At 40.5% G+C, this 25,715-nt stretch overlaps 2 pseudogenes; both read right to left on the bottom strand.

Annotated features, from left to right (window-relative positions):
* Positions 1 to 6,932: 6,932 nt before the first annotated feature.
* On the bottom strand, positions 6,933 to 8,992 carry LOC131280273 (olfactory receptor 5AN1-like; annotated as a pseudogene).
* A 10,048-nt stretch (positions 8,993 to 19,040) lies between these two features.
* LOC101443654 (olfactory receptor 5A2-like) lies at positions 19,041 to 24,917 on the bottom strand (annotated as a pseudogene).
* Positions 24,918 to 25,715: the final 798 nt, after the last annotated feature.

Below are 25,715 nucleotides of genomic sequence, written 5' to 3'. Positions count from 1 at the left end.
GCTTTGTTGTATATCTCTCAGGGTTTTCTATATATAGGATCATGTCATCTGCAAATAATGAAATTTTGACTTCTTGCCTTCCAATTTGAATGCCTTTTATATCTGGTTCTTGTCTCAGTGCTCGAGCAAATACTTCCAAGACACTGTTAAATAGGAGCGGAGACAATGGGCATCCTTGTCTTGTTCCTGAGTTTAGAAGGAAGGATTTCAGGATTTCACCATTATAAACAATGTTGGCTTTCGGATTTTCATATATACTCTTTATCATGTTCAAAAAGTTTCCTTGTATTCCGATCTTTTGGAGTGTTTTTATCAGGAAGGGGTGCTGTATTTTGTCAAATGCCTTTTCTGCATCTATAGATATAATCATGTGGTTTTTTTCTCTCAATCTGTTTATATGGTGTATTACATTGATTGATTTTCTTATGTTGAACCATCCTTGCATACCTGGAATAAATCCCACTTGGTCATGGTGTATAATTTGTTTAATGTGTTGTTGAATACGATTAGCAAGTATTTTGTTGAGTATTTTTGCGTCTAGGTTCATTAGAGAAATTGGTCTGTAATTTTCCTTTCTTGTGGTGTCTTTGTTTGGCTTTGGTACTAGGGTAATGTTGGCATCATAGAAGGAATTAGGCAGTGTTCCTTCTGTTTCAATTTTTTGGAATAGTTTCAACAGGATTGGTGTTAGTTCTTTCCGGAATGTTTTGTAGAATTCACCTGTGAAGCCATCTGGCCCTGGGCTCTTCTTAGTTGGGAGGGTTTTAATGACTGATTCTATCTCTTTGCTTGTGATTGGTTTGTTAAGATCATCAATTTCTTCTTTTGTCAGTATGGGCTGCTTGTGTGTTTCTAGGAATTTGTCCATTTCCTCTAAATTGTCATTTTTGTTGGAATATAGGTTTTCAAAGTATCCTCTTATGATAGTCTTTATTTCTGTGGGGTCAGTGGTGATATCAACTTTCTCATTTCTTATTTTGTGTATTTGCATCTTTTCTCTTTTTTTCTTTGTTAGGCTCGCTAAAGGTTTGTCAATTTTGTTGATCTCAAAAAACCAGCTCTTGGTCTTGTTTATTTTTTCAAGTGCTTTCCTAATTTCTAATTCATTTAGTTCTGCTCTTATCTTTGTTATTTCCTTCCTTCTTCTTCCTGTTGGGTTACTTTGTTGTTTTTTTTCTAATTCCATCAAAAGTGCAGTTAGTTCTCCAATTTTTGCTCTTTCTTCTTTTTTGATATATGAATTTATGGCTATAAGTTTCCCTCTCAGTACTGCTTTTGCTGCATCCCGTAAATTTTGGTATGTTGTGTTATCATTATCATTTGTTTCAAGGTAGTCATTGATTTATTTTGAGATTTCCTCTTTGACCCACTGTTTTTCTAAGAGTGTGCTGTTTAATTTCCAAATTGTCGTGTGGAGTCTGGGTCTCTATCCCTTGCAAATTTCCAGCTTCACTCCACTGTGGTCAGAGATATTGTTTTGTATGATTTCGATCTTTCTGAATTCATTAAGCCTTTCTTTGTGGCCTAGCATATGGTCAATCTTGGAGAATGTTCCATGTGCACTTGAGAAAAATGTATATCCTGCTGTGTTTGGGTGTAATGATCTATATGTCTATTAGATCCAGCTCTTCTAATATACTGTTCAAATGTTTTGTTTCTTTAGTGATTCTCTTTTGAGATGTTCTGTCCAGAGTTGATAGTGGTATATTAAAATCCCCCACTATAGTTGTAGATGCATCTATTCTTTCACTTAGTTTTTCCACCGTTTGCCTCACATATTTAGAGGCGCCCTTGTTAGGAGCATAAATATTTATGATTGTTCGATCTTCTTGACAGATTGTCCCTTTCACTAAAATGTAGTATCCTTCTTTGTCTCTCACAATTGTTTCACATTTAAAGTCTATTTTGTCTGATATTAATATAGCTACTCCTGCCTTTTTTTGGTTGTTGTTTGCTTGTATGATTGTTTTCCAGCCATTCACTTTCAACCTCCATGAGTCTCTGGGTCTAAGATGTGTCTCTTGTAGGCAGCATATAGATGGGTCATATTTCCTTATCCAGTGTCCCAGTCTGAATCTTTTGATAGGTGAGTTTAATCCGTTGACATTCAGTGTTATTACGTTTAGAGAGTTATTTATGGTAGCCATATTTTGGTTGGATTTGTGTTTGTTATATTTTGTTTGTATTATTTTATTTTCCCCTTCTATTTTTGTCTTTCTTGTTGCTTTTACACTCTCCTCCATCTCTGACTGTCCTGTTTTTTCCTTTCTTCCTGCAGAACTCCCTTAAGAATATCTTGAAGGGGAGGTTTCTTGTTGATATACTCTTTCAGTTTCTGTTTATCTGTGAATATTTTGAACTCTCCATCATTTTTGAATGCTAGTTTAGCTGGATAGAGTATTCTTGGTTGGAAATTTTTTTCCTTTAGTACCTTGACTATATCATACCACTGCCTTCTTGCCTCCATCGTTTCAGATGAGAAATCAGCACTTAATCTTATGGAGTTTCCCTTGTATGTGATGGTTTTCTTTTCTCTTGCTGCTTTTAGAATTTTTTCTTTGTCTTGAGCATTGGATAATTTGACAAGTATATGTCTTGGGGTGGGCCTGTTGGGGTTTATGACCAGTGGAGTGCGCTGTGCTTCTTGGATATGTACATCTGTCTCTTTCAGTAGATTTGGGAAGTTTTCATTCATTATTTCCTGCAACAGTCCTTCTGACCCCTTTCCCTTCTCTTCTCCTTCTGGAATGCCTATAATACGTATGTTTGAGCGTTTTGCGTTATCATTCAGGTCCCTAAGTCCTATCTGGATTATTTCTACCTTTTTATTGACCACTTCTACTATCTGTTTGATTTCCAATGCACTGTCTTCCACATCACTAATTCTCTGCTCTGCCTCTTCTAGTCTGCTGATATTTGTTGCAAGTGTATTTTTGATTTCTTGAATTGTGGTGTTCATTTCCATCATATCTGTTATTTTTTGCGCATGTCTGCAATTTCCCCTCCAAGTGTTGTCTTCATGTTGTTAACCTCTTTCATTACTTCATCAAATTTGTCAGTGATAAATGATCCGAGATCTTTCATTGCTTGTGCGAAGTCCTGCCCCCCTTCTTGATTGGATTCAGCCATGTTTTCCTGATTACTGGTTTGGTTTGTAGATTTTTGTTGCTGTCTTGTCAACATTTTTTCTTGTCGGGTTTAATCAGTTCCTTAGCTTCTTTGTCTAATCTTGGAGATTAATTAGCTGTTGTTTTTGCGTAAGTGTTATATCTTCTCTTTGTCACTTTGTTCTTCTTATTCCAATTTCTTATTGCTAGTTAAGCTCACTTTAAAGGAAAGTATTAGTGCTGGGGAAAGGCAATTGTGTAAGGGAGGAAAAAGTGTGAAGTAGTATTGGTGATATATGTTAACAAAGCAACAATATGAGTTCTGGGAGGATGGAGGTTAGATCATGTAAATTGTGTAGAGTTATAGTAGTAGGAAAGTACCTATAATGAGGTAGACGACTGAATATGGGAGGAATGTGGTACGTACTAAGAGGCTATTGTTTCCGTGAGAGAGGGAAAGAGAAAAGAAAGGTAATAGTTTCAGGGACGAATACCAGATGGAAAACTAAACAAAGGTATTAGAAATTAAGAGTTAGATACTTTGCTGACCAAAGAAAGGGAGATGGAATATAGGAGAGATAGCAGATGGTGGAGGATATCAAGTTGTAGGGGAAAGGGGATAGTGTAGATAGGCTAAATCTATTCACAGAAAAATGAGGCAGTGGAGGGTGAGGAAACCCAGCAAATGTGAGGTATTTCCTGTAGGACCTATTGTATTGTTAAGATAAAATAGTATAAGAAGAATATTGGGGACAGGAAAGAGAGGATTAAAAAAAAAAACAACAACAACAAAAATAAAATAAAATAAAAAATAAAACAAAACACAAAGAACAGAAACCCCGCCGCCAGGCTCGGCTGGGCTTGGCTGGGCTCAGCTGGGCTCCGGTCCCCTGCCCTCCGCGGCTCGGCTGGGCTTGCCTGGGCTTGGCTAGGCTCGGCTGGGCTCGGGTCTCCCGCCCGACGCGGCTCGGCTGGGTTTGGCTGGGCTTGGCTTTCCCGCCCGCCGCCCGCCGCGTTGCAGCGCGGCTCGGCTCTCCCGACCGGCGCGGCGCAGCTGGGCTCGGCCGAGCTCGTCTGGGCTTGGCTCCCTCGCCCGCCGCGGCTCGGCTGGGCTTGGCTGGGCCCGGCTGGGCTCGGCTTCCCTACCCGCCACCCTCCGCGGCGCAGCGCGACTCGGCTCTCCCGCTCGCCGCCCTCCGCGGCGCGGCTGGGCTCGACTGAGCTCGGCTGGGCTCGGCCCCCTCGCCCTCCGCGGCTCAGCTGGGCTCGGCCCAGCTCGGGTTCCCCGCCCGCCGCCTGCCGCGGTGCGGCTAGGCTCGGCTGGGCTCGGCTCCCTTGCCTGCCGCCCGCCGCGGCACAGCGCGGCTCGGCTCTCCCGCCCGCCGCCCGCCACCCGCCGCAGCTTGGCTGGGCTCGGCTCCCTTGCCCGCCGCCCGCCGCGGCACAGCGCGGCTCGGCTCTCCCGCCTGCCGCCCACCGCGGCCCAGCTAGGCTGGGCTCGGCTCCCTTGCCCGCCGCCCGCCGCAGCGCAGCGCAGCTCGGCTCTCCCGCCCGCCGCCCACCGCAGCGTGGCTCGGATCCCCCGCCCGCTGCCCACCGCGGCCCAGCTAGGCTACCCTGGCCACCGCCCGCCGGGGCTCGGCGCGGTGCTAGCTGCCTCGGCTCTGCCTACCCAAGGAGGGAATCCTCCACACGTAGCTGGGATCTCCGTGTATATTTCACGGATGGATCCTCTCTGTTACCTTCCCTCCAAATCGATGTCTAAACACCTTGGGACCAGGAAAAATCCCGAAACAGCCCGGTCCCAAGGAGTCTCCGACGCCTCCCAGCCGATTCCCTCCAGGAGCTAGTAACCGGGAAGTTCACTCCCATCAGCACTTGTATTCATCACCTCTCTGAGCCCATATAAGACTGTCAGACATAGATCTGTGCAATATTTTGGTACTTTACGCCACTAACACCTACCAGTGGTCCACTCCGTCCAAAGGCCTAAGGGTTCTCTAAGAACAGACTTCTCATATGAACTTATGTATTTTTAAAGAACAGAGTACACAGCCATGCTTGGATTGGAGGTCCCACATCCTTTACTCATGCTGCATTGCCTAGGTGGCATGGGGTGAACCCATAAGTTCTGCCATTATCACCTATAGGGTCAACAATCCCCCTTCTCTCAATCCAGGCCATGTGCATATTCATGGAAGATTCAGCAAATGTCTCTGATACATCATTCTTTATAAGAATAATCCATGTGACTCTTATCCAAATAGAGATCCCAAGACAACATTAAGAATTCAATGAATCCCAAAGATAATATGTAAATATAGTGACCACGGGTTTATATTAGTTTACGCAAGTCTTGGAAATCTGGCAATTCAACAGTTTTATGATAAATCATATTTCCCTTTTTAAACAGAAAGATGAGATCACAAACTTTATTTCACCTTCAAATTAACAGATCTTGATAGCTGGTCAGAGTTGTTGGGAAGTCCATTATCCCACTCCCTATAGAACACTTCTTTGAGCTTTCTGGAAAATATCACCATTGAAGTTAACAGTTATTGTATACAATTCATTGTACCACCCCATACAACAATAAGTTTCCAGGACACAGAATGTGGAACATACGCATAGAAAGACCTGTACCGTTTTTCCATACTTGTTCTTACTCTCTTCACCTGGAATATTCATAAACCTATTCAGTGACTCTATTACAATGACATTTTACAATCAATTTTTTTTATTTTTAAAGAATTTTATATTACATAAATGTAACATAAAAAATATAAGGGATTCCCATATGCCCTACTCCCACCCCCTCCCACACTTCCCCACATTAACAACATCCTTAATTAGTGTGGTACATTTGTTAAAATTGATGAACCCACAATAAATCTCCTCAGCAAACCATGAATAAAAATTTCAAATTTAAGAAATCATTCTATAGTGTGATAGAACTATCAACTAAGGTTAGATTTTCTGGATTTATTAAGAGCAAGAAAGAGAGGATAGAATTCCAAAATAAGAGATAGTACTATTTTATGTGACATGGACATTGATTATCATCTCCCATCAGAAATACCCACTGAAGTACAAATGTGAGGATAAAAGCATCAGACTCAGAAGTCAATGGACACTGAAGGATCACACCCCTTTTCCCATCCTTTCTCAGGAATCAAATTGCGACCCCTTCCTTTAAACTATAATTGACAGAGATGAGGACACTACCAATAACTTCTTAGATGTCTTACCACTGAGAGACATCTTAAACAAGCATTAGCTATCTCTGATTGGTCAATCCATGAAGCACAGTCTAACCAATTTAAAAGCTTTGTTTCTATCCAAAGGTATACTCCCTCTCTGTTCATTCTCATACAGTCAGAAACACAGAACAGTCAGTGATCACCACCAACTCTAGATCATGCTGCATCAGAATATTTAGAAGACAAGATTTCTGGGGGACTGTGGCAACACCAATCCCTAGGTGAAGAAGACTGAGATTTAGAGGGTCACAATCTCAGAAGCAAAAAGGATCAAGAGGGCTTCTAAATCTTGGTTTTCAAAAATACTTGTGGTTAGATTAATATAAGAAGTGGTCATCACTGATGTACAGTGAACATATGAACTGCCAGGATGTAAATATTGTGTTTCTGTGGCACCAGCTCAGCTGTTGGTCCATAATAGCATATTATCTGTCATATTAAGTCTAATTTGCTCCTACACAATATGAATTTTATTAATTCACATTCTTGTGCATATTACTGTGTATTAAGGTGATTGATTCTGACTTGCCAAATCTGTCATCTATTCATCTCACAACCTGTGACCTTAGCAATGCCCTCTCCTCTTTTGCAACCTCTTCAAAGCATCTTTGATCTCCCTGTTCCTCAGACTGTAAATCAAAGGATTCATCATGGGGATGACCACAGTGTACAAAACTGAGGCAAATCTGTCAAAGCTGGAGGAACCACTTGAGCTGGAACTCAAATAAACAAACAAACCTGATGTATAGAAGAGAGAAACAGCAGTCAGGTGAGAAGCACAGGTGTTGAAAGACTTGGACCTGCCTTTAGCTGAAGTGATCTTCATGATCGAGATAACAATATAGACATAGGATATCAAGATAACTAGAACATTTGTTATCCCAAATATCATTGATAATATATCAATCATGACTTGTATGAAGAAAGTGTCAGTGCATGACAAGATTAACAATTGGGGCATGTCACAGAAGAAATGGCTGATAACATTGGGCCCACAAAAGTGAAGTTGAAGCAAGCCACACAATTGGGATAAGGAAGCAGAGAGTCCAGCCATATAGGCTCCCAGCGCCATTCAAACACAGAGGCTGGGTGACATGATGGATGAATAGAGCAGTGGGTTACAAATGGCAGCATATCGGTCATATGCCATGGCTGCCAGGAGATGCGGCGGCTTGCTCGGTCGGTAGAGGTGGGGTCTGGCTGCGGACGAGGGGTCGGTCCAGCTCTGGACGAGGGGTCGGTCCCGCTTGGGACGAGGGGTCGCTCCCACCTGGGACGAGGGGTCGGTCCGGCAGCAGATGAGGGATCGGTCTCACAAGGGGTTGCGCGGTTCGGCTGACGGGGTCGCCCGGCGAAGCCGGCGACGAAGGGGTCGGCCGGCGAAGCCGGCGACGAAGGGGTCGCCCGGAGAAGCAGGCGACGAAGGGGTTGCCCGGAGAAGCAGGTGACGAACTGGGGACAAGGGAGGCCAGGCCCTTGTCGGGGGCTCTCAGGACTGGAGGGCACACGGCAGAAGAACTACCGCGGAGACAAGGTAAACACACAAGTCCACTTTATTGAGGGAGAGGCAACAGTTTTATAGGGGCTGGGGAAGGCTGATTGGTCGAAGCCACGCCCTGTTCTGATTGGTTGCCGGTGAAAGGTCAGTGGGCAGTACTGGACGGGGGAGGGGTGGTGGTTAGGGATTGGCTGTCGCTGTTGCTGGGGGAAGGGGCAGGGTTTAGGGATTGGTGGCTGCTGTTGCTGGGGTGGAGGGCAGACTTGAGTTTCCCGCCCACGCCTGGCTGTTGCTGCTGTCGGGGGAAGGGAAAAGGGCGGGCTGGATTTTTCCGCCCACGCCTGGCTGTTGCTGCTGTCTGGGGAGGGGAAAAGGGCAGGCTGGATTTTTCCGCCCACGCCTGGCTGTTGCTGCTGTCTGGGGAGGGGAAAAGGGCAGACTGGATTTTTCCGCCTACGCCTGGCTGTTGCTGCTGTCGGGGGAGGGGAAAAGGGCAGACTGGAATTTTCCGCCCTGCGCCTGCGCAGGGAGAAGGAAGAAGAAGGGTGCCGCCCCACAGGCATCGTGTGGCGCCATCCGGGAGGAGGGGCGGCCGCGGAAGCATGGCTGCTGAGAAAGGGAGACCCGAGGGCACTCTGCGCCCATGCCGAGCTTCCTTCAGGGGTGGCGGTGAGTCCGACCAGCCACCCTATTATGGGGGCAGCGGCTTGGAATTAGGCCTACCGCGGCTGCTCCCCCGCCAGGCCAGCAAACCACACTTCAGCCCGAGGGGTGACCGCAAGGAGACAAGACTCGCTCAGTCCCATTGTTGAAAAGATGAAATACTGGACAATGCAACCCAAAAATATGATTGTTTGCTTCTCCTGAAAGAAGTTGAAGAGCATCTTTAGAACAGTGGCAGTAACATAGCACATATCTACGAAGGACAGGTTGCTGAGGAAAAAGTACATGGGTGTATGGAGGAGGGAATCCATCCTTATTAAGACAATAAGAGACAGGTTCCAGGTCAAACCCGTAGCACAGATGACCAGGAATACAACAAAGAGCAATGGTAATATTCTGGGAAGATCTGAGAATCCCAATAGGATGAAATGAGTGATCTCGGTAATATTTTCTCCCCCAATCATTGATTCAGTGCTCCTAAAATCTGAAAGGAGACAAGGAATACATTGCTAAACCAGGAAAATGATATCAGTATCATTTTCATATGTGTTAGTCTTCTCTCCTATTGACCTCTTGAAAGGAAATATTTTGCTGCCCTTCTGGTGAAAAGAGCCCATCTTTTCTCCTCAAAGTAGTCATGTAGTAGCCATTCAGTGCTTTGGGTTTTGATTAATTTGTGTGATTTCACAGATATTTAGAAGTCTAATGACAGCTTTGATTCTCTACTTAAGGTAGAGATCACTGAATAAAATAAAACTTTTGCAAAGACCTCTGTGAATTAATTATGTATTATTGTATAATTGCAAAAGCCTTAATGGCATCATTTTATAATAAATTTTAAATAGACCTTTAAAATTTAAAGAACTTAAATTTTTAATTATTTTACACTTTAGAAATATTTTCTCTGTTTAAGGAAATTTTTCAAGCTTTTCTACAAATGTATTTAATAGAATGTCTCCAAACTGATATTAAAAATAACATCATAATTTGTAATTCTGATAATTTTTTGATGGGCCAAAAGCATATATGCCCAATAAAGTTATGGAATTAGTCCTCTATGGAAGCATTCATACTAAACATCCCAAAGTGGGTGAGTACAATTCACTATTGGCCCTAAATATTGTGTCAATATTGGGGTATTTTGACTATTGGAAATGACATCATACTGTGGTTAAAGGTTTGCAGTTGGGAGTTTGGGTTCTGCTTCGTACTCCCTTCATAACCTTGTCCAAGTGGATTAAAACACACTAAACTCAGTTTTACTCTTAATAAAGTGAGTCCAATAGGAGCCTCTGAACTAAAATGTTACAGGAGAGTTAGAAGAGAACATGATACAAGTGCTCAGCATACAACTCAGTACATAGTAACTGCTCAGTCATTGCTGGCTCTAATTAGCATTGGTTGCTAAGAGATGCCCATGGCACTAATTGTTCTATAATTGCTTTGGACAATAATTGTAATGTGTAATTTGGGAAATTCTTGAGATATCATAAGTCCTGCAGACAGTGTGGCATTGCTTCCAAGCAGGTGTGGATTCAGACCTAATATCAATGCACGATGGGGCTTGAAATACAAACAAAGTCAAATATTTCATTTACTACAGAGGTATAATTCTTACTTTTTGTAGATATGATCAGGTTGATTGAGTTCACCAACAGATTCATAATAAATAATACCTGTTTATTCACTCCATTCCAAACTATATTTCCTTGAAATGAAAGAAAAAATCAGTGAGACAAGCCAAAGAAATTTTGAAAATGGTTAACAATGAGGGAGGAGTTGTAATAAAAAAATTAAAAGGATAATTTTTCTGTAACCAACAATGACTCTAATAAAAAATAAATTTTAAAACCTTAAATAATTCTTTCTTATTTTAAGAGACATGTCAAAAGAACACATGGAGAATTAAGAAATAATTCCAAATATTGGCAAAAATTTAATATATGATATAGTTAGTAACTTACATTGGTGGAGAAAACATAAAGTCTTTTATAAATGGTAGAAGGCCTGGCTCACTATGGATAAAAGAAAAATTAGACAAGCAAATATATAATCTTTGGGAAGAAAAACTACTTTTGATATATAATACCAAAAAGATAAAGCAGAGGAGAAAAAAATGGTATAGGAACTTACAACTTAATTGTAGCAGAAAAACTAACTTAAATAAAATACACTTAAATTATAATTTATTATACTATATATAACTTGGAATAAAAGATGAAATTTTTAAAAAGACAATGTAGAATTGACTTAATATAAAAATATCTTATAATCAGAAAATAATCGGCACTCTCATACACTGCTGATGAGTGCACAAAATCGTTCTACAGATGAGCTGCTTAGAATGAAAAGGTAAAATGTATTGGGTGATATGATTTATATTACTTTTTTTACTTGCCTATATCTTCTCAATTTTCTAAAAGTCCTAAGTCAATAATAAGCAAAATATACTAAAATATATAAAACCTCATAGCACATGTAGAGAGAGCAAAAGAAAGGGAAAATAGATTTTCCTTACTTCTACTTACTAGCTATGTGACTTTGAGAATTAAATTCTCTGTTCCTCAGTTGCCTCATCTATAAAAATGAACCAATAGTAGCCACCATCTGTTCAGGGATTAAAGGACACACGGGCTTAAAACAATAAGAACCCGATAAATGTTAGCAATTATCTTTCCCATTATCATTCCTCTCTAAAAAGGGGAAAAAGGTAGAACTATTACTGAAGCATTAAAGAGCTCTTCATAAAGAGATTTCCAGAATTAGATCATCTCTAAGCTTACACTGAAGAAAATTGTTAATGAATTATTGTGTTTATTTGTACCTTACATTATGCTTTAGGGTTGCACATTCCTGAAGCCACATTTTAATCACCAACGCTAAGTACCCTGGAGCTGTTGAAACTGACTATATACAGTTCATGCACTAATTGAGATGCTTTACTGTTTAGTGATAACAATGAAAACTAATATAGGCAAAACTCATTAAATATATATTTTATGCATTACTAAATGCTTACTTTACACAGTTTTGGATATGAAATTAAGATTAGCTCTTTTCTGTATCATTTCAATTCTAGCTTTAGGAACCTGGAAATCTTTCTCTCAGTTTACATTTACAATACAGTATTGTCAATACAAATCCCCAGATATGTTAAACAAGAGTTATATTCAATGAGAATATTTTTAATATATAAATTCTCAGAGAATATTCCCAAAACACCACCATAATTGATTAAACTGATAATAAACTGTTGTTACAGTAAAGTTCTTCATTTTTTAATACAATTCATTGAGAGAGGCAGCCGTAGTTAAATTAGTCTATGCCATCCAACATTCCCGTTTTTCTCATTCATGGTGAAATTTATCCTAGAAATTTCTTTTAAAATTTTGTAGACAAGAACAAAAAAGGAAAAAAAGTCTGTATTCACTCACTATTTTGATTAACTACTTTGCATATTTCACCAGACAATTTGGGAAAATAAAACCTCCTGCAACCCTGATCGAATGAGGACATTGCCAGTTCCTAGGTTGTGCTAGGTTCAGAATGAGCTAAAGAAACCTGGGGAATGTTCCTGAATGAAAAAAAAAACAAAGAAAGGGAAAGTTAAAAGGGACCATTAGACCAAAACTGCCTGCATGGACTGGGCATCTCTGATACATGTGTTTCCCCATCTATTTTCTCCAGATGCCCAGGGGTCTTCAAAGATAACACTGGAGAGGTATTTAAAGAATTTGAAAGGGCTTAATGAAATCACATATGAGCTCTTTGTCATATCATTATGCAGTGACTCAGTTTATCTCTTGCTACACAGAAATTATGGATCTAAACTGTATAGTTAAATGAAAATCAAATTATTGTCCATTTAAAAACAACATTCTCAAGGGCAAAAATTAAAAGGGTCCTTGGAGTGGAGAAATTTGGGAAATATAGACATGCATTTTTTTGATATGAGGAAATAATTCTAAAATCCAGTATATTATTAGTTTTTATTTATCTTGACTTTTACAATGTGTCAGGCTTACAGATGTTCTGTCATTTAATTGTAGAAGCTCCCATTATTCCATTTTACAGGTTAAAAATACAAAGTAACACAGCTCAGGGTCACATCTTTAAGAAATTGCAGTGCTAGAATTCAAACCACTACCCTACCCCACCCCAGAATATTACCTGGAAACTTATATTAGCAGCTTTTCTTTTCATTGAAGTTTAGAGAGCTAATAAAATATCTTAGAGAATGTTGTTAAGGAACACATGAGAGAAAATGTGAAGAAGAGTCCTAAGTCGAGGGTGTGGAAGTAAAGGTTCCACAGAAACAGCTGAAGGGGAACCTGAGGGTCCATAAAACTTGTTCCTCGTGGTTTCTAATGGGAAAATTGTACAGCTATTGGGATAGCACAGAATTCACTGGTCTCACTAGGTCCCATCCTCTGAATATGAGCCAGATTCCCCAAGAACACAGAGTTCTTGTCAACGGTATAATTCCTTACTTCTTCTCCAAAGGGCTTTTCCTGTTGGGTCCTATTATACCACAAGACCTGTCCTTTTGGCCAGGAAAATGGCTGTTCACTAACAGCAAGAGAGTTTCAGAACTAGGGATCTTCTTAAATGTCTGGTTAAGGGCAGAGGTGAAAAGAGAAAAGGCAATTAGAGAGAAGAAACTCTCGGGTAATTGCTTTCTGGTGTCACTGTTGTCATAGAGCTTTTGTCCTTACAGATTTCATGCCCTGCTTTGCCATGTCCGTGCTGGATTCTTTCCTCACTTCCCACTAGACCTATCATGATCTTATGATTATAGGCTTTTCTTTGTTGACCTTGGAGTCATTTGTGCTGGAAAGAGAGATGGTCTGTTCCATGTACCTGGATTAGAGATTGCCTAGACCAATACCCTCAATTTTCAGTGAGGAACTCGAAGCCAGAAAAGCTAAGAGATTTGCCCAGGATGACACAGAAAACTGATAATACAATTTGATAATAATATATTATATATGTGTGTACACGTCTGTGTTTACAAAACACTTTCATTTTAGATAGATACATAAAAATATATTCTCAAATGCCTTACTTGATTCAATCATCAGAGCAGCCTTTATAGTAGATATGGCATTATTTCCTATGTGTTAATTAACGATGTCGAAGCACAGGGAGACAGAATAAACTAACTCATGACAGAGGCACAACAATACACTTTTGATTATAGGCTTTGGAATCGGCCAATCTGGTTGAATTCTGGCTCTGCCACTTGCTGTTGTGTGATAATATCTCCAAACCTTGTGAGACTAACAGTAGTAGATTTTTAAAACAGTAGCTCCCATAGAGAAAATTTAATTAGATAATACATATAAAACACTTACCAGAGCGTGTAGTTATATAATATGCCCTCTATTCATAGGAAGAATAGTTTCTGTTTTCTGATCTGGATTTCTTACCAACATATTATGCAGTATTTCTAATATTTCATTTAAAATATCTACTTAAGATCATTACCAGAAGATTTTACTTTAGAAGAAATGTTTTCTTCATTAACAAGGATCTTGAGTATGTCATTTAATGAATCTGTGTTCTTCTATGTTATTTTCTGAACAATGGAGGAAGTGAGTTTGTTTTGAAGATTAGATGAGATGTCACCTTGTTTGAAAGCTATTGTCTCAGATTCTGTACATCACGTTAAGTAAATATGATGTGAATAGGGTGTAAGAGTATCGCTGTGGAAGGGAAAAGGTTTTGTGGTGGATGTATGGGAGTGCTGTATACTATATATATGCATTGCTGTGGTCTAGGGCTCCTGTGAAGAGAAGCTCAATAATTAGGGGGGGGGGGGAAAAAAAAGATAGGATGTAGAATTTTTTCCAAGTCAACATGTAGTCTTTATCTAACCTTTAAACCCATCGCTATATGCCATTTCCTAGTAAGGGACCTGACATTATATTGGGCTTCAAATTTCAGGGAGTTCTGGATCACAGAGTAGTTCACCAATGGCAACGGAGGAATACTGGTATAGGATACCATGACAGGGGATATATGGCTGACAGGGAGCTGTACAGAACATATGTCCAGGGTGCATGGTAATGTTTGGATATACTCATAGTGGCAACAATTAAAAACCACAGCAGGGGGGGTACTGGGTTCCTGGACAGTGGTGCTCTGTCGTGGTCCCTAGGGGAGCAGCGACAGTCTCCCAGGTGTAGAGACGGGGACCGGGAGGGAGTGAGGGTTCAACAGTGAGCCCCTGATGCTAATGACTATGCTTGTGAGCTGATAAGCCTAAATAAGAACAAGGCCTAGAGCAGCATTGTGCCTGGGAATTTCCTCCTGACAGCCTTCATGTTACTCAAATGTGGCCAGTCTTGAAGCCAAACTGAGCATGTAAATGCAATGCCTTCCCCCCAGCGTGGGACATGACACCCAGGGATGAGCCTCCCTGGCACCGAGGGACCACTATCAACTACCAACTGATGATGCAACTGGAAAATGACCTTATACGGAAGGTTCAACGAGGATCAGCAGAATATCCCTGTCTACATAAAATAACATGACTTTAAAATGCTGTTTGACCTAATGTAAGGGGGAAATGGAAAGGAGAAATGAGTTTATATGGCTACGAGTCTCTAAAAAAGAGTCTGGAGGCTGTCAGAGGATTGCCCTTATGCACAACTGAGCAGAGTCTGAGAGACAGATAAAGCAGATACAACCCCCAGGTATTGGTTCCTTTGAGGGCTAAAGAGACCCATGGGAGTTATGGTCATGGCCGATGGGGTTAACTACCAGGTCAGATGGCCCCTCTTTGGAAATGGCGTTTATGTGTGATGAATCTGGACTCAGATGGGATCACTCTTCATAAGACTTTCATGCTAATGTGCTGGAGGTGCAGTTAGTGTTGGGGTTTAAGATATATTTAGGGGATTTGAATCTCTGGACTGACAATGTGATAGCCAGGTCCTGAGCCTCAACAGACTCCAGCACCTACACTCTGATTTATTGGACTCACCTCACTCAGCTAAGATGGAGTTGAAGAAGGACAACCACCACACCAGGGAGCCTAGAGTGCTTACAACTGAAAGTGGGAGGATTGCATCCAGCATCCATGTGGAATCTGAGCCTCCTCTTGACATAGAGGTGCAATGGACACAACCAATCCAATGTCCACATAGAAAATGTGGCATTGGATTGGGAAAAGTGGACATGATGGCTGTTGGGTATGGGGAAAGGCAGGAAGAGATGAGAGGTGGAGGCGTCTGTGGGACATGGAGCTGCCCTGGATGGTGCTTCATGGGCAATCACCGGACATTGTAAATCCTCACAGGGCCCACTGGATGGAATGGGGGAAGAGTATGGGCCATGATGTGGACCATTGACCATGAGGTACAGAGGTGCCCAAAAATGTACTTGCCAAATGCAATGGATGTGTCATGATGATGGGAGGGAGTGTTGCTGGGGGGGGGGGGGGAAAGGTGGGGTGGGGTGGTGGGGTTGAATGGGACCACATATATATATATATTTTTAATGTAATATTATTACAAAGTCAATAAAAAATTTAAAAAATTAAAAAATAAAAAAAAAGTACATGGACAGAACTATTTTGGAGTAATGTTTCCATAATTTGGTGAGCTGTCTTTGCCTGTGCTTGTTGTTTTTTTTTTTAATATGAAATAGAGTTTGATGTTTTTAAAAAAAGAAACATTTACTTTTGTAGGGAGTGCACCTGCACTGTCAGTTACTAGGAAACAGAAATATTTTAAATAAGACCCCATACATAAGATTTCTATTCTGTTTCAGGCAAACTTTTCCAGGAGGAGAGGAGTAGAGTGGTGAAAATGAGTTGATTATGTGATGAACCTTTGCTAATAGGTTAGTACTTACAAGTTTCCCCTGATGAAGATTGTAATGATTTAATCCTGTCAATGCAGCAGATTTTTAAGACACTTTTAAAGAAATAAATCCAAGAGTATGACATTTAAGCACAGTGACAGACCAACAGAGATATTTGATCAAAAGAACTGTTTATGCTCCACAAATCACACTTTGTGAGACTCAAGATAGATTGTTGCCTCTAATAGAAAAGGATGGTGGGATTCAATATGCCCTATATTCCATTTGTGTATGGGGATAATTTCTTACATCTCACTTCACGTAGGTATAGGAAAGAATCAAATCTATGCAATAGAACTATATGAAGTATAAAGTGTTATACAGATTATAAGGAAATATGTATGAAACCTGATTTATAAACCCTGGCATGTATAAATGGTGACAATGGAGTGGGAAAAGTGGACATGGTGGCTGATGGGTATGGGGAATGGCAGGAAGATATGAGATGTGGAGGCGCCTTTGGGACTTGGAGTTGCCCTGGATGGTGCTGCAGGGGCAATCACCGGACATTGTAAATCCTCCCAGGGCTCACTGGATGGAATGGGGGAGAGTGTGGGCCATGATGTGGACCAATGACCATGAGGTGCAGAGATACCCAGAGATGTACTTACCAAATGCAATGGATATGTCATGATGATGGGAGTGAGTGTTGCTGGGGGGGGGGAGGGGTGCGGTGGGGGTGGTGGGGTCGAATGGGACCTCATATTTTTTTTAATGTAATATTTTTACAAAATCAATAAAAATAAAAAAAAAAGACTGAAAAAAAAAAGAAAAAGAAAAAGCAACTTTAAGGAAGTGGACTTGTCCCAGTGGTTAGGGAGTTCATCTACCACATGGGAGGGCCATGGTTGAAATCCCGGGCCTCCTTGACCCGTGTGGAGCTGGCCCATGCGCAGTGCTGATGCGTGCAAAGAGTGCCATGCCTCACAAGAGTGTCCCCCACATAGGGGAACCCCACGCGCAAGGAGTGTGCCCCGTAAGGAGAGCTGCCCAGCATGAAAGAAAGTGCAGCCTGCTCAGGAATGGCGCCAAACACACGGAGAGCTGACACAACAAGATGACTCAACAAAAAGAGAAACAGATTCCCATGCTACTGACAACAACAGAAGCGGGCAAAGAACACGCAACAAATAGACACAGGGAACAGACAACCTGGGCAGGGGGAGGGTAGAGAAAGAAATAAATAAAACTTAAAAAAAAAAACAGCTTTTGGGTCAAAATATAAAGCCTTCTATTTAAACTATTTTTATTTTTAAGTATTTGATTTTATACATGTATTTATTTTATTGGAATATACAAATTTAACAATTAAGAGAAATTTTAAAAATCAGTGGAGAAAAGAACAGGTTCCTTGGAGTCCTGATTCCTCCCATTTCTATATATATATTTCTGTGAGCATTTCTCTTCTCAAAGCATAATCACATTTTAGTGTTTTATCCTCCTTAGTTCTAGTCAAGGAAACTGGCCCCTAAAAACATATTCAACATCAGTATCAGTATCTCAGACAGAACCTTTCTTAGTGGAAACAAAGCATGATGACTTGAGGAATCAAGGAAGCTACATTTTCACTTTTTCTCTCTGCCTCACAATTTTTTGTAACCTGCAAAGGTTACGCACACATTTATACCTCCATCTTCTTTTCTAGGGAAAATAATACCCACTTGCCAAGGTAGATGGAAACCCAGGTGCTGGTTCTACTGAGGACTGCAGTGATCCACAGGTTCTATGGTCAAGGCAGATGGCTCTGGAGTTCAGGGCCATGTCAGTTGACTCAACTTTGAAGTTTGTGTTCCGGAGTGTGATAAGTTGGACTCATATGTAACCTTTCTACACATGCCTCTTCTGTTACTTTCGCTGGACCTGTGGTTGGTGTTTGGGTTGGTGTATACTCAGGAGACCTGGGTCTCTGGACTGTCCATGTGACAACCAGGCCCTGGGCCTCAGCAGACTTGCAGCTCCTACCATCTGGTTTCTTGGACTTAACCTGGCCAGCTGACAGGGAGGTGAAGAGGGTCAACCACCACACCAGGGAGCCAAGAGTGCCTACAGCTGCAAGCAGGAGAATTGCATACATCATCCATGTGGAATCTAAACCCCCTCTTGATGTAGAGGGGGACTGGACATAGCCATCCCAGGGCCACAAGATGGAAGAATAGAGTATGGGTTAGAGTGGACTTACTGGTGTTCTGCTGGGGAACTATTGTGATTACTAAGGGAAGAAATTATAATAGTGATATGGAGAGGGTGGCCACGGTGGCTGCTGATGGTCGGGAGAAGGAAGAAGAGATATAGTGTTGGGACATTTTCAGGAGTTGGAGTTGTCCTAGGTAGTGCTGCAGGGACAGATACTGGACGTTGTGTGTCCTGTTATGACCAATGGCTGGACTGGGAGAGAGTGTGGACTACAATGTGGACCACTGTCCATGTGGTACAGCAGAGCTCCAGAATGTATTCGCCAGGTGTAGTGGATGTGCTGCAATGATGGAAGATGTTGTTGATGATTTGGGAGGGGTGGGTGGATAGGGTGGGGGGTGTATGGGGACCTCATTTTTTTTAATGTAACATTTAAAAGAAAATAAAGAAAAAAAGCAAAAAAATAATAATAATACCCACTTAAATATTATTCTTAATCTGCTATAGTGTTTACCTTTTTATTACCTTCTTGAAGGCCTCTTTGATCTCCTTGTTCCTATAGACTATAGATCTATAGAACAGAGGGTTTAGCATGGGGACAAAGATGACCTAGAACACTGGCAGCCACTTGTCCCACTCCTGAGAGTGGCTAGAGCTGGGCTGCATGTACACAGAGGAGCCTCTGCCACAGAAGAGCTGCCAAGTGGGAGACACAGGTATTGAAAGCCTTGGACCTGTCTTGGACCTAGGACATTTTCAAGATGGAAGCTGCAATGAAACCAAAAAAAGACAAAGCCAAACAGCCAGTTGCAATGCATTAGAAAATAAGGTCTGCTCATGCTTCCACTTGTCATTATTCTCTACTTTTACCCTGAGCCCAACCTTCTTTTCTTTCTTTTTTTTTTATTTAATTCCCCTCCCCTCCCCCGGTTGTCTGTTTTCTGTGTCTTTTTGCTGCGTCTTGTTTCTTTGTCTGCTTCTGTTGTCGTCAGCGGCACGGAAAGTGTGTGCGGAGCCATTCCTCGGCAGGCTGCTAACTCCTTCACGCTGGGAGGCTCTCCTTATGGGTGCACTCCTTGCGTGTGGGGCTCCCCTACGCGGGGGACACCCTTGTGTGGCACGGCACTCCTTGCGCGCATCAGCACTGCGCATGGGCCAGCTCACACGGGTCAAGGAGGCCCGGGGCTTGAACCGCAGACCTCCCATGTGTTAGACGGACGCCCTAACCACTGGGCCAAAGTCCGTTTCCCAACCTTCTTTTCTTTTAAATTTTTAAATTTTGCAGATGTTGTGGGGGAGGGGGAAATGGTGGCCTGGATGCAGTTTTAATTGATTTATCTGAAAAAAGAGCAATTTATTTTTTAAGAGATGAATATATGTTGTTATAATGTATTAGAGCCTAAACATTTAATAGCCATGAAAACTGTAGTTCCCTCAGAATGCTACTGAAAATCTACATGCCATATGAATCATTCATTTTCTTTTTCCTTAAGCATTTTCAGAAACATTGCTGAATATAAGCAGCAGGATAATTTTGACTTAGGAAGAATCAAAATACTAAAATTGTACTAAAGTCCTAGGTTGACACATTTATTCAGCACCTATCAATTATGTGAATGCTATGTGGCAACTATCAATTATGTGAACGCTGTGTGCTAGACACTGCTCAGAAGGTGGAATATTAAGGAACTTGTTAATGTAAGTGATAGGACCAAGGTGACTTGGAGTGTCTGCTCTGAACCAGTCTTCACTTCCCTGTATGGAACCCAAAACGGACAGATACATAATGTCACAGAAACTGAGACTCCTCCCCAACCCACTCCAAATGATGCCAGTGTTCCTGCTAGAAGAAGGACCACCTTAAAGGATTAGAGAAAGGGTATTGTCAAAGTCAGCTTTAAGGACACACACTGAATACCAACATAAAAAAAACAGATAGGAAAGCATAAATGAGTATTACACCTAATTGCACTTTATTTTTTTCTTTTAAATTTGATCTATTGGTATATATGTTTAACATAATAAAACCATACTTTGATTCAAGATATAAATCTTTCTTGTTTCTAATTGTTTTAACTTACTGTACAAGGACACAATTTTAATATTTTATTTATGATTTTAAGTTTCACATTCACAACTGATGAGACACTAATTGTTCTGTCATTGTTTTTGAGAGTAATCATAATGTTTGGTATCAGAAGGAAAATTTTTTAAAAAAATATCAATAGAATTAAATTAAATGAGCAAGATGCCCAACTTTGTAAATTACTGCCACGATTGATTTGACTTTACTGGGTTAGCCAGGCTATTGTTTCTTTAATACCCCAACTACTGTCTGTGTTTCTCTCATGAACCTATACTATGTAAAAAAGAATACACTTCTGGATGGGTGAAAGTCAATTTAAAATACGCTGGTAGCTTTTAATCACATTCAGTGTTCTAAATTCTTTCTTGTAACATTGACATGAGCTGTCCATAAAACCACAAAACCCACTGAGACCTTTAGACTTATTTGCAGAAAGGTATTTGATAACTTCAGCTTTTATATTCTGGTTATTGGTTCACTTTTATTTTCTAGTTGTGGGGTCAATGTTATTAACATTTTGCAGAATATTACACAATTCTTCCATTTTTTGCTTGTGTTTTCTTACCACTGTGGATGTGTTTTCTTAAATTTCAAAATCTCTCTCATACTTAGTCTTTCCTCTAAATATGAGTAATCTTGACTTTCCTGTAACATATGCCACCATATTTTATTTCATAAAATTCTGTCAGTCAAATCTAGTTATCAATTTTTCTTCTCCTTTCCAATATATTTCTGTTTTTTATTTTTTCTTCCTATTTTCCTTATGCTTTGTATTCACATTTTTTTTTTCCAATTACTTCAATTGAGAGCTTTGTTACTTTATTTTCTTTCTTGTCAAAGTAAGGTACTTTTGAGACTAACAGGTAAATGGCGTCAAAATAGGTAGGCAGAGCCCAACTCTCACAAAATAGAGCAGAAAAAGGGCAAGAGCCTATCTGAGAGAGCTGCTTTGGAGATAGACAGCAGGGAAAGTGTTCAGCATCATCGAGGAGGGAAGAGGACAGATAATGAAGGCAAAGGAGAGCTGATTTCTTGGATCTGTTATTTTTTATTTTTTAAAGGTTCCGCTTTTTGTCTCCTTATTTTACACACTAAAATTCAGTACATCATCTGTGGAGGGCAGGTTGCAGGGTGATTGGTTGATGAACACCAGAAACCTAAGAAGCAAATTAGGGGGCTTAGAGAGAAAGCTGTATTTTCTTGGTTATTTCTTTTTCAGTTGTTGGTGCTTTCTTTCTTGTTTGTTCTGTTTCCCCTTTCTTTTCTTGCTTTTTCTTTATTTTACCAATTTTTTCTACCTACTTTATTTCTTTTCTTTCCTTCATATATTTATCTTTTGCTTTGTGTTGTTTTTCTATCATTCCATCTCTTTTTGTTTTCCCTTCAATTTTTTGTTTTTCTTTCTCTCACTGTTTTTTCCTTTTTTCTTTCTTTTCTCTTTTTTGTTTTTTTCTTGTTTTCCTCTCTTCTCATTATTCTGGCCTTTTAATTCAATTCATATATTTTTCTCTGTTTTGTTTCTTGTATCATTTTTTCTATACCGGTATTTTTTTCTTAATACATTATACATTAAGATTTTTTACTCATGTTAATTATTTATTTTCATGGGTCTTTTATGGTTCCTCTTCTACCTTTTTTATTATAATTACTATTATTCTATTTCTCTTTTTATCTCTTACCTTTCCTCTGCTCCTGATTTTTTTTCAAGTGAACACAGAAAACACCAAGGAAATAGAATCAGAGGAATGAAGTATCAAAGGGAAACCTTATCCAGCACACAAAAACACCAACAAACTAAGCACTAGAGTAGAAAGAGAAGCTAACCAACCAAATAAGCTCATCAAGATAAACAGATACCTAGACACCAACAAAAAATTACAAGCGGTATTAAGAAACAGCAAGGCATGGTCCATTTTAATGAACAAACTAAAAACAATGAGGAGATGCAAACTTGGAACAACTAATCAGAGATAGACAAACAAATCAAACAAATATCATGAATCAACTTAATGAATCAAGGAAGAGATTAAGGCTATTAAGAAGATACTGGGAGAACATACTGAAGAAATTGTAAACATACACTAAAACATAACAGATATGATGATGAGGTGTGGCACAATCCAAGAAGTCAAAAATACACTGGAAGCATGTAACAGCAGATTTGAACAGGCAGAGGAAAGAATCAGTGATGTGGAAGACAATACATCTGAAATCAAATGGATAGTAAAAGAGATGGATAAAAACAGTAAAATCCAGCAGGAACTTAGGGATTTGAATGACAACACAAAATGCACAAACATATACATTATAGGCACCCCAGAGGGAGAAGAGAAGGGCAAAGGAGACAGAGTTTTGGAGGGAATAATAGCTAAAAATTTCTACACTCTTTTGGGAGACAGGGATGTACGTGTCCAGAAACACAGTGCACTCCAAACAGTATAAATCTTAACAGACTATGCCATGACATATGCTTGTCAAATTGTCCAATGCTCAAGACAGAGAAAGAACACTGAAAGCAGCAAGAGTAAGGAGATCCACCACAAATAAGGCAAGTTTGATAAGATTAAATGCTGATTTCTCATGTGAAATCACAGAAGCAGGAAGGCAATGGTATGACATAGTTAAGGAGCTAAAAGAATAAAAACTTCCAAACAAGAATTCTGTATCCAGCAAAGCTGGCATTCAAAAATGAGGGAGAGTTCAATATATTCACAGATAAACAGAAATTGAGTTTGTCAACAAGAAACCTGCCCTTCAAGAAATACTAAATGGAGTTCCGCAGGTTGAAAGAAAAACAACAGGAGAGAGAAGGACGGAGGAAAGAAAATTACTGGTAGGAATAACTAAACCTAATAACGAACCTAAAATATATATATATAGCTGATGTAAGTAAATCCTGGCACTAATAACATTGAATGTTAATGGATTAAACTCTCCAATCAAGAGAGATAGATTGGCAGAATGAATAAGGAAATATGACCTGTTTATATGCTGTCTACAAGAAACTGACCTTAGAAACAGGGACACAAGGAGGCTGAAAGTGAATGGTTCAAAAAGAATTTTACATGCAAACAATAACAAATAAAGGGTAGGAGAAGCTATGCTATTATCAGACAAAATAGACTTTAAAAGCAAAACTTTTGTAAGAGACAAAGAAGGACACTATATATTAGTAAAAGGGGTAATTTATCAAGTATGAAGAACAATCATAAACAGTTATGCACATAACCAGGGTGCCTTAAAATACATAAGGAAAGGGAAGCAGACTTGGCCCAATGGATAGGGTATCTGCCTACCACATGGGAGGTCCGTGGTTCAAATGCCGAACCTCCATGACCCCTGTGGCAGGCCCATGTGCAGTGCTGATGTGCGCAAAGAGTGCTCTGCCACGCAGGGGTGTCCCTTGCATAGGGAAGCCCAACGAGCAAGGACTATATATGATGGGATTCACCATGGGGATCACCACAGCATAGAATATGGACACCAACTTGTCCCTGTTTAAGGAGTGGCTTGAATTAGGTCGCATGTACATGAAGAGACCAGAACCATAGAAGAGGGTCACAGTAGTTAGGTGGGAGGCACAAGTGCTGAAGGCTTTGGTCCTACCTTTAGCTGAATTGATTTTAAGGACAGCAGCAACAATGTAACTGTAAGAAATGAGCAACACAAGGGCAGACACCACACCAACAACTACACCCATAATGAAGGTCACCACCTTGCTGGTGGAAGTATCACAGCAGGACAGAGCCAGGACTGGGGGAAGGTCACAGAAGAGTGGTTGATCATGTTGGGCCTACAGAAATCATGATGATAGACAGCGTATGTCTCAATCAAAGAACTAAGGAATCCACCCACATAAGACCCAGCCACCATCTTTAAACAAAGTGTGTTGGAAATGAGAGTGGCATAGAGCAACAGGTTGCAGATCACAGCACACTGGTCATAGGCCATGGCAGCCAGGAGAAAGCATTCAGTCAGCCCCATTCCACAGAAGACAAAATATTGCATGGCACAGCCAATGAAGGAAATGGTTTTCTTCTCTGTGATGATGTGGAGCTCTTTGGAGCTGTGGAGGATGCATAGCAGATGTCCAGGAAGGACAGGTTACAGAGGAAGAAGTACATGGGTGTGTGCAGGTGGGAATCCATCCTAATGAGGGCAATGAGACTCAGGTTCCAGGCCAATGTCATGAAGTAGATTCCCAGAAAGAGCACAAAAAGGAAAATCTTCATGTGGGGATCATCTGAAAACCCCAGAAGGATGAATTTTGTCACAAACGTGTTGTTTCTTCCTGCAGCCATAGACCTGCTTCCTGCACAAGGAATGAAGAAATTCTACAGTCATATTTTGTTTGTCATTATATGAATAATATTTCCTGAAGGTCGTTTGGACAGTTGATGTACAGTTAACGTCCCAGCCATCTCCTAAGCAAAGTCCTCTCAGAGGAAGTCAGTATATAATAATCGTTTGGCACTGTTTAAAATGTTTATACTATATACCTTGTGGTCTAAAAGAGCTTAGGAATCAGAAACCTGAGATGTGTCCTCAGTACCATTCCTAACCACTAGATGACTTTGGAATAGTCACTTCGCCCCCCTGAGTCTTCATTGGCCTCTAAAGCCAAGAAGAGGCAAGACCACTTTCATGATGACAGCGATCTTTTAACCCTGTCAAAAGTATATGAAAGCTGATTTGCTTCGACAGCAAAAAGTAAGCTATTCAAAAGCAGGCAGAGATTTTTGTCTGTTCTGTTTATTGATCTATCCTGAGGGACTAGAACATTTCCATAGGACCCAGTAAACATCTGTTGAATGAACAAAGGATTTTTTTCACTGATTATCAGCCTATAATGAATGCTAAATTTTAATAAAATAATCACAAACACTTATTGAATGCTTCCTGTGTACCAGAACTGTACTAGGGATTTGGTTTATATTAAGTCCTCTAATCTTGTTAATAAGCTCTGGAAATGAGTAGTGTTATTCTGCCTCTTCTACAGATAATAAGGGGAATAGGCTGTATATTTTTAGTTGTCATTTGTTACATGAATGATAAAAGAGAGAAGGACCTGGACTGACTAAATTACTTCAGGCAGAAGT

The sequence above is a fragment of the Dasypus novemcinctus genome, chromosome 10 (assembly GCF_030445035.2).
Source record: "Dasypus novemcinctus isolate mDasNov1 chromosome 10, mDasNov1.1.hap2, whole genome shotgun sequence".
NCBI lineage: Eukaryota > Metazoa > Chordata > Mammalia > Cingulata > Dasypodidae > Dasypus > Dasypus novemcinctus.
This window is presented reverse-complemented; position numbering and strand designations above follow the sequence as displayed.